This window comes from Pagrus pagrus (genome assembly GCF_965226575.1).
Source record: "Pagrus pagrus genome assembly, chromosome: 4".
In the NCBI taxonomy this organism is placed as follows: Eukaryota; Metazoa; Chordata; class Actinopteri; order Spariformes; family Sparidae; genus Pagrus; species Pagrus pagrus.
In genome coordinates, this window is record NC_140188.1 from 16,575,463 (window position 1) to 16,584,080 (window position 8,618).

Below are 8,618 nucleotides of genomic sequence, written 5' to 3' on the forward strand. Positions count from 1 at the left end.
TCTGACTCTTTGCATGCTCACAACCTATGAGAATAGCCAGACACAAGCTCAGGCCCAACAGTGCTCCAGGCCACCAGCGCTCATGAGATAAGATGAGGAGAGCATTAGCAGCAACCACTGCAGAGGTGCTGTTCTGGCCTGTTTAAAGCTGTACAAGTACAGATAATTGTGTTCAAGCCGTGTACCTACTGATAATAGATCATTCAAAAGCTGGTGTCCATTAATATTGCATTCCTGCTGCCTTCTCAGCTTGCTCCTGATTGGCTTCGGGTGATGTCAAACAGGACTATTGCCAGTCGTCAAAAATCACAGACAGAAATAGCATCCAGCTGGAAAGAGACTGCGATGACAAGAATAATCACATCTTTACTAAAAACCCTCCATCTGCATTCCTGGATATGATTTTGAAAATGACTTAAGTTAGCGTGATGCTACTTCAGCATATTTAGCAGTGGTCCTGTTTAATGACTGAGTTAAGTGCCTCATCTACCGCACTGCCATTTTGAAGTCATTGTCTTTTGTTCTGCATGACAGTGATGTGCTTTCAGATAAGTTATCTGTCAGCGTGTGGATGTAAGCTGTAAAGCATGAGAATATCCAAATATGATTTTACTTTTCAAACAAGACAGCTTTTCTCAACTGATGTGGCAATCTGGATCTGCAGAACCGCAAAATCCTGAATCACGCCCGTCCAGGGTAGCATAAAGTTTTATCTCTTGTTGAAAACGGCTCAAACCAGGATCAAGAAACGAGTTCCTGATGTAGCCTCAGCCAAAATAAATTGTGCATTTGCTCAGATTTTATAACAAAAAAATTCCCTTTGAGCGCAATGAAGTTGTGGGCTGTTTTGACATGACTTGCTGTAAAAGCAAACACAGTCCTGACAAAATACCTGCAAGGGGCCACAAGATACAAATCTCTGTGATGCCTTTTAAAAGAACATTTTCGATGACATTCCTGTATTTACTGAGGCTCCTGAGAGGATCTGACCTCAGTGTACTGAGTTACACTTAAATGAGGGCAAATCATACTTTCTATTTTGGCGCTGTATACAGAGTTGGAAAAACTGTTAAGCTAGGAGTTTATACAAAACATGTAAACAGATTTCTAAATGTTTAAACATATTATAGCCCTAAGAATGACAAATTAGTTTAAAAACCTGAAATTAAATCTCATTTTGACTTTATGTGAGATGTATAAAACTTGTTTCTCATTAAAACCAGCAGCTCCTATTTGAATTTTGTAGTCTTTTTAAAGATCAACTGCATAATATTGTCACTATGTCATTTTACTGGTCCCACATACATAAAACGTTTGTGTGGCAGTTTATAGTGATTGGTTTTAAATCAGAAACAGATTGTTTGTTGGTAACTGAAGTTGGTTAGAGCAGGTTTTTAATCACTTGGCCACAGTGCCACCCAAATGCACCTATAAAACAGGTGTGAAACGATGTAATGTGTGCCACCTGTTGCATCTCTCTTCGGTGGTACTGACAAAACAATACAGTAAACCTTTTAAAATATGGAGGAAGATGGCGACAACAGACAACAGCTACTTCAACAAACAAAAAGAAAAAAAACTGGCACATCCTGGGCACATCTTAGTTCACATTTTCCTTTCGTCATTCCCTCCCAGGCGAGCACAGCTGCTGCAAAACAAGAGAACAAGAGGCACTTCAGGAGAACTGGAGACACAGAAAATGGGGGGGTGGTGTTTTTGTTTCCCTAGAGCCTAGATTCTGACCAAGCTGGCAGTGCTTACTTAATTAACTTGCATACAGAACAATAATGCCAAACCCTTCCTGAGCATGTTCAGTGGACATATCACAGACATTACGCAGTGGATTTGCCCCATTAAGCATCCATATTTTCGTGCCAAAAACCACATCCAGAAATTAACAGGCGAGCTTATAGCTATATGAATGTGTGACAACTGCAACAATATGCCAAAGGGATTGTCAGGAAAAGGCCTGTTCTGTTGAATAGTGCATCTGTTTCATGAGGAAATGTTCACTCTTGAGCCGTTTCTTTCCCTGCCACCCCTAACGATCAAAACTAATCTCTCTCGAAACAGCCATCGCCAGTATGTATTGGCTGACCTGTGTGCTTGGACGAGAAATTAATTTAGAAAAAATTGCAAACCTGACTCAACTGTTTTTGCGCTGTAGTTTCACTGCCATTTTGAATACGAGGTGCCATAGGTCCGGTTTCAGTCAACAAGCTTGCTTCTGTGTTAAAAATGAAATAAAATAAAGTCTCCTAAAAGTTTGTGAAATCAATGGAAAATGTGACTTGAGCACAAAAGGTGAGAAAAAACAGTACTTGCCACCATAAAAAACAGCAGTAAATCATTGAAATAGTCCAGCGAAATGTGAGAGTTGTACTATAATGGTGCAACAGTGGTTTTCATGTCTCATAACCTGGGCTCTGTTCCCATCACACATCAAGATGATTTCTACTAGAAAACCACTTTGGAACGTTTTCATTTCAAGCTAGTTGTCCTCATTTAACCATTAAGTATTTCCTAACCTTTAATAAATAGATGTAGTTGCCTTTCCCAACTAGGTTTAGCTACCTAAAGCTAACGGTAACCTTCAACTTTTGTGTTTTGCTGTGTTATTGGAAATATTAAAAGACACCCCCTGGACAACTCCATCATGTAATGATCAGGTCTGGATCTGGCAGCTGTCAGAAACTCTGGTGGACCAGACTGGTACAGGGGGAATATATATTTGGTGGAGTCCCCTAAACACTTCTCTTTAAAACTTGCTCGGTCTGCCAGCCCCTAATAAATATACTCTCCCTCCTGTGGGTCTGGGGTGGTTCTGTAAAGACAGCAAGATCAAACATAGGATTGGCCAACGCCTGCTAATGGGTCTGGGGCAAGCCAAAGTGATTTCATCATACATTATTATACATAGCATCTTAAATACTATAATGAAAAGGTGAATAAAACATAAGAGATCATTTTTAGAAGAGGAAGAAGAAGAGTCTTTATCACATGCAATCATACAATGAAGTGAAACTGGTTCCCGCCATTTAACCCATCCCCGAGGGACAGTTGGCAGCCAATGTACGGCGCCCAGGGACCAATTCCAGATCTAAGCCAGTGCCTTGGCCAAGGGCACTGACAGGAGAAAGAAACTATACTACACACATGCTCAAACACATGCTCACACATACTACTGTATACACTTATAAACCTGTAATTTTCCCCCTACCCAACTCTCATACTCTATACTCACTCCTATTCATACATACCCATAGTTACACAGACGCCACTAAAACTGACAGATAAACTTGGCCATTGAATTTCATTCTAGTTTTCATGAATATGAATACTAGTGCTTGCTTACCTTAATCAGACTATGCATACATAAAGCAGAGGCTTACAGAGGCTCCAGACCTGGACCTCAAGGCCTTGCCTGGCTTTATCTCCAGTTCAGTCATGCACAGTGCTACATTTTAGGCATGAAAACAATTGTGTCGATAGTTTACTTGGCTGCTGTGTAATGGACCAAAAAATGATGTAAACTCCCCCCAAATTGTCCAGTTAGATTCTAGTAAATAGAAGTGAATATGGCACATTTGTTTGTGCTTAAACCAATAAACCAAAAAGGGTTCAACGATAGGTGTAATTTAGTTGTCGGAGCTGCAGCGTGTTAGCTCAATATAGCTCTTTCTTTAGTGAAAGAAACAGGGTCATCAACGCTTAAAGAATAGAGTTCAGGGAAGAACAGGTCTCCCAGGACTCTGAATGTGGCTCTGGTAGTATTTAAGTATTATGCATTGGGGTTTGTTCAATCTACTCCACAATCATTTAGCTCATCTCTCTTATGAAAAGAGACTGGAGGGAAAGTAAAATAAATACTTAATCAATGAAACTGTATACCGCTGCAAGTCCAGAACAAAGCCCTGGTGGAAAGCTCCGGATAATCCGCCTAATAAATGTTCTATTGGAGGCTGAACTGTAAAACTCAGCTCGTTGTCTTTGGAGTCCTATTCAGACACAAAGCACGATACATGATGCACACCACACTTTCCTTGGACATGGTGTAAATTATGCACAGCATCTCGCAGGGAAATTTAGGAATAGGGGTCATAATTAACAACAGGGCTGCAGAATGAGTTTTAAGCTACATATTTCGCAATGCGAAGCTGTGCACATTGGAATTATTACAGGACTGGATGGCTATGGAAAGAAATTTGTGGCGCCTTTGAGGATCATGGCAGATGATCAAACATAAGTTCCTTCCTGACTTGACCATTATCCATGAATTTTCCAACTTTAAAGAGCAGGTATTATTGGTAATTGGTGTAATATTACATTTGCTTTGGCTTTGTTTGGGCCTATTAATCAACACAATATGATTATTACAGCAGTGGCATTCTTAGATATTAAACTGGTTTTAATATGTGATCATAATTTTTATACCACAGGTTTGATTTCCTCTGCTGCAGGGTGTGAAAGGATAAGAGTTTTCTTAGTCACATGCCATATGCACCCATACTAGTTGCTGTAATCGTCCCTTCTCTTTATAGTGGCTGGGCTGCTGCATGAGGCCTCGGCAGTCTGAGTTAGCCAAGTTACAAGTTACAGACTTGTTTTTGCTTGCTTGGACACCATTTGAGTGCTGAGCCTTACTTTGTGGAAGTTACATTGGAGGCCAAAAAATGTCAATAAACCCATACGCAAATACCACAACGGAGCGAATGACTTGAGTTGGCTAACTCCGACTGGTGAAGCCTCGTATTTGTTTTGGCTCAAATTTAAGAAAGCATTTTTTTTCCACTGTGGATTTTGTCCCCACTTTGTGAAAGGTTACCATGACCAGTAACTCTATACTCTGTATGGCATGTGAGTAATGTATTAAAACAGACTTAAACAAATCAAAATATTTTCCTACAATGTGTCATTTAGGTGTGTATTGATAAACGGGTGATCATCATATTGAAAACAGCTGTGGTATTAGTCAAAGAGAAAGAGAAGAGGATGCACGTCTACCTTTAAATGTATTGACTCTACCAACACTGAATACTGTATGATCTGTAACTCTGCTGGCTTATAATAACAGGACTGACAGGCATAATACCCCTTTACAGCTCTTTGTTTGTCTTTCAAGTTTGACTACAAAACATAAAATCGAGCGGGTACAGGGCTGCATATCTTAATAAGTTCATACAACATGTCATTTTTTTGCAATTCAACTGCAGTGAAAAAGGTTGGATTATTTGAAGTAAATAAAAATAAGCAGAAACTGAGCATACCTGACAGGTAGGAGCTGCGCAACCTTTTGGCTGCTGACGATCAAACAACAAACTTAGCTGAGATTCAGTTTAAGACGCTGCCTCTTATGAAAATAAGAAAACATGAGCTTGTATAGCCGACAGCACCTCATGTTTCACGATGTGAAGGCTGTCTTCTCTGCTCTGGCCATCGCTCTAGCTGAGTTGCAGCTGGGCACTGACACAGCAGAACTGCGCTTAAACATCCACAGGTGGCTTCGTACTGCCTGTCAAGAAGTAAGAGAAAGAGGAACAGTATGCATGCATCAGGGATTCTTCAGGAATGGATTACTTATTTGAAAATGTAACTAAATGACGGATTACTTGAATTGCAAAACATACTTAAGTCATTTTCTGGCTTTCCTGTTATAGTCGCTGTTCTCTGTCTGCTGTTGGGATCATTACACAGGGAGGTTACTTGCAATGACGTGATCTGGAGGAGTCATCAGTTAAGTGATAGCGTAACACAACGCTACAGTGGCGTTCAGATAGGTCAACTGTATAAGGAGAGGTCTGGTTGGTAGTTGCTTTATAATGTCTCAGCTAATGCACCTGTTTTATGTTAAGCAGTACCTCATGCAAAATCAATCATGTAACTCAAAGTCCAAACGTTATTTTCAAAAATGAAAAACAATTTATAAGCCTACTGTGCATTTTATTAGAATGGGACTCAATCTACTGTCAGCAGATACTCAATATTAAATGTTTTATCGCTCTATTACTTTTATGTGATACAAAATAATTCTGTTCAAGCAGTAGATCCTCTCAAAATTGGATCCGTTTGAAATGTTTGTATCTTAGCTTGTTTTTAAGCTCCACCAATGCTTGAACAAGTATGTACTCAACCTAAAGTGCCTATACAGATGAAACATACATGGACCTTTGCACAATGTTTAGTTATTGAGGAATGGTTGTGTAAATGTCCAACTTTAGAAGACAAAGAAAGGCAGAATCGCCAAGAAGTTCATAGGTGAACAATTGGTGGCTTCTGTGTCACAATCTGCATTTATATACCCTCACACATGTGCATTAAACACCTGTGCTGTTGTAGCGATACTCAAAACTGAGCATTGGGACTTTATCTGATGTGATCTCACTCTAGGTAAACATCCGACCTGGCATGCAACTTTTTGCAGCTGCACAGGGAATGTAATGACTTTTCAACAGAACATAGACAGCTTACAGAGCAGGCCCATGCGCTGTTATGACCAGTTTTAGATGGACAGTTTTGTGTTGTCAAAAATGCGTCAGGGGGTGAGGAAAAGTTTTTAAAAAGTGTGAATTAACCAGCCTAATGTAAGTACTGAAGACCTAAAAACCAAAAACCTGAAGTCGTTTTTGAAAGAGTTGATTTGTTGACTGTGCAACCACTCTACTGTGTATTTGTGGTCATGTTGTGTTTGTATATCATCTCCATTATAGCAGGATTACAGCACATGCAGGACATAATTTTGAAAAATGGAGCACTGATAAGTACGATTAAAAGCTTTGATATGCATTTTGCTAAGAGTGCTTGAAGAACTGGAATTGTTTGTCTACCTGTGTGGTCAGAGTATGTTAAGCAAAACAGCTGCTCCTGTTATTCATTTTGTTTCTTTTTTTTTTGTTCGAGCAGTCTGCTCCAAACCTCTTGTGTGCTCTTTTGTATGACTCCATCTTTCCGTTTTGTCGGTCTCAATATGTGCAATATGATTTCTATCTCATAACAGCTGACCCACTTCATGGAGCACAAACAGTGGCTTTTTGTTTTGTTTAACCAAAAACATGCACAGGGTCAAGCACTGATGTCGTACAGTAGCAAGACCCCACAGTTTATGATTTTTCCATTTCACCTTAATACATTGGTTTAATACCCTGTCAATGAAAGATGGTCCCTGCTATCAAAGCATAGGTGTCGTAATTGTTGTCATAAGGTCAAAGGTAAAGTAGGCTCTCCTCGACCGTTATTTACTATTTACAGGCCTCCTTGCCGGTGATAGCCAGGGCCGGAGGCATTATGTTTTAGGTTTGTCAGGGCCATTCTTGTGAACACGATATCTCAAGAACGCTTTGGGGAATTTTCTTCAAATGTTCAAGGATGAACTGATTAGATTTTGGAGGTCAAAGGTCACTCGAACCTTACATCAGGTGAACGTGATATCTCAGGAACGCTGTGGGGGAATTTCGTGTGACCTCAAATCTTGTGAGGACAATATTTCAAGAATGCATTGAGGGATTTTTGTAAAATTTAGCACAAACCTACACCAAGAACTGATTAGATTTTTGAGGTGAAAGGTCACTGCAACCTAACATATTGTTAGGTCGCAGTAACCTTGTACCATATTGTAGCTTCTCAGGAGCTTTACCTTCCTTAAAGCATTGTCTTTTGAAGTGGCTATACATTTGTGTTTTACCAAAACTTGCTTTATAAGGTTTTGTTAAGCACCTGAGCTACTTTCACTGTCCGGCAGTTGTATGCCTCGTGGAAAATTTGTGGATTATAAATGTAAGTAAATTGTTAAAGAGCACTCCTCAACACCGTTTAACCATGATATATAACCTGGCTATAACCAAATATATGGACATCTTAAAGGATATATTTTCATGAGAAACCTACTTTTAAAACTTATCTTAAGAAACAAGTTTGTACTGTATCTACGTGGACTGTAAATGTTGTCAGACGTTCTTTCACTCAGTCTCCACGTTTAGGGACTTTGTCATAGAATTCAATTGCTGGAACAAAACATGTCAGACAGAGATGTATCAATTACATAATTATCTAATAACACTAGTTATTATAGCAGTTATATTATGTCTCGTGGGGCTTCATCTGACAGTTTCAAAGAGCCCTCATTAAGCAGAGCTGGTGTTTATGTTGTATTGTGGGATGGATGTTTTGAGCCAAGACAAAGACATGCTCTTCCACCATCGCCTTTCGGTGATGGCCAGTTTGTTTGTTTTCTCGAGGCACGGCTAACCCTCTGAACTGTCTGTTTGTTATCAATGTTAATTTTCTGACTGCTAACCAGGAATTATTTGACATCCTCCAAGAGTACACTCCTGGTTTTGTTGCAGCATTATTTTTCCTAAATGTCACAGTATGAGTACAATTATTTAAATTATCAATTTTCAATGTTGTGTTGTGACAACACTGTGCCTGATGTCTCATTAGGTTTAGGCACAAAAACATCATCATGTTTTCATCATTAGATGATCATGTTTTAGCTTACCTGGTTCTAGTGTTGTAGTGTTTTATAAAAATGATATGTTTTTTTATATAAAAAAGATAACTATAGCAAGGCTTGTGTTCTGTATGTTAAGTCAAACAGCATAAGTTAATTTACTTCTGACCAT

General features: G+C 39.3%; 1 long non-coding RNA gene across 2 annotated transcripts; it reads right to left on the minus strand.

The window, feature by feature from the left end:
• Nucleotides 1-1,386: 1,386 nt before the first annotated feature.
• On the minus strand, nucleotides 1,387-5,727 carry LOC311255575. 2 transcript variants are annotated; one of them, XR_014622389.1, is made up of 3 exons: nucleotides 5,628-5,727; nucleotides 5,268-5,512; nucleotides 1,387-1,648 (listed from the first exon to the last, which is right to left on the minus strand). It is a non-coding gene; the product is annotated as an uncharacterized lncRNA (long non-coding RNA). The 2 variants fall into 2 exon arrangements; XR_014622390.1 differs by lacking the exon at nucleotides 1,387-1,648 and adding an exon at nucleotides 2,159-2,227.
• Nucleotides 5,728-8,618: the final 2,891 nt, after the last annotated feature.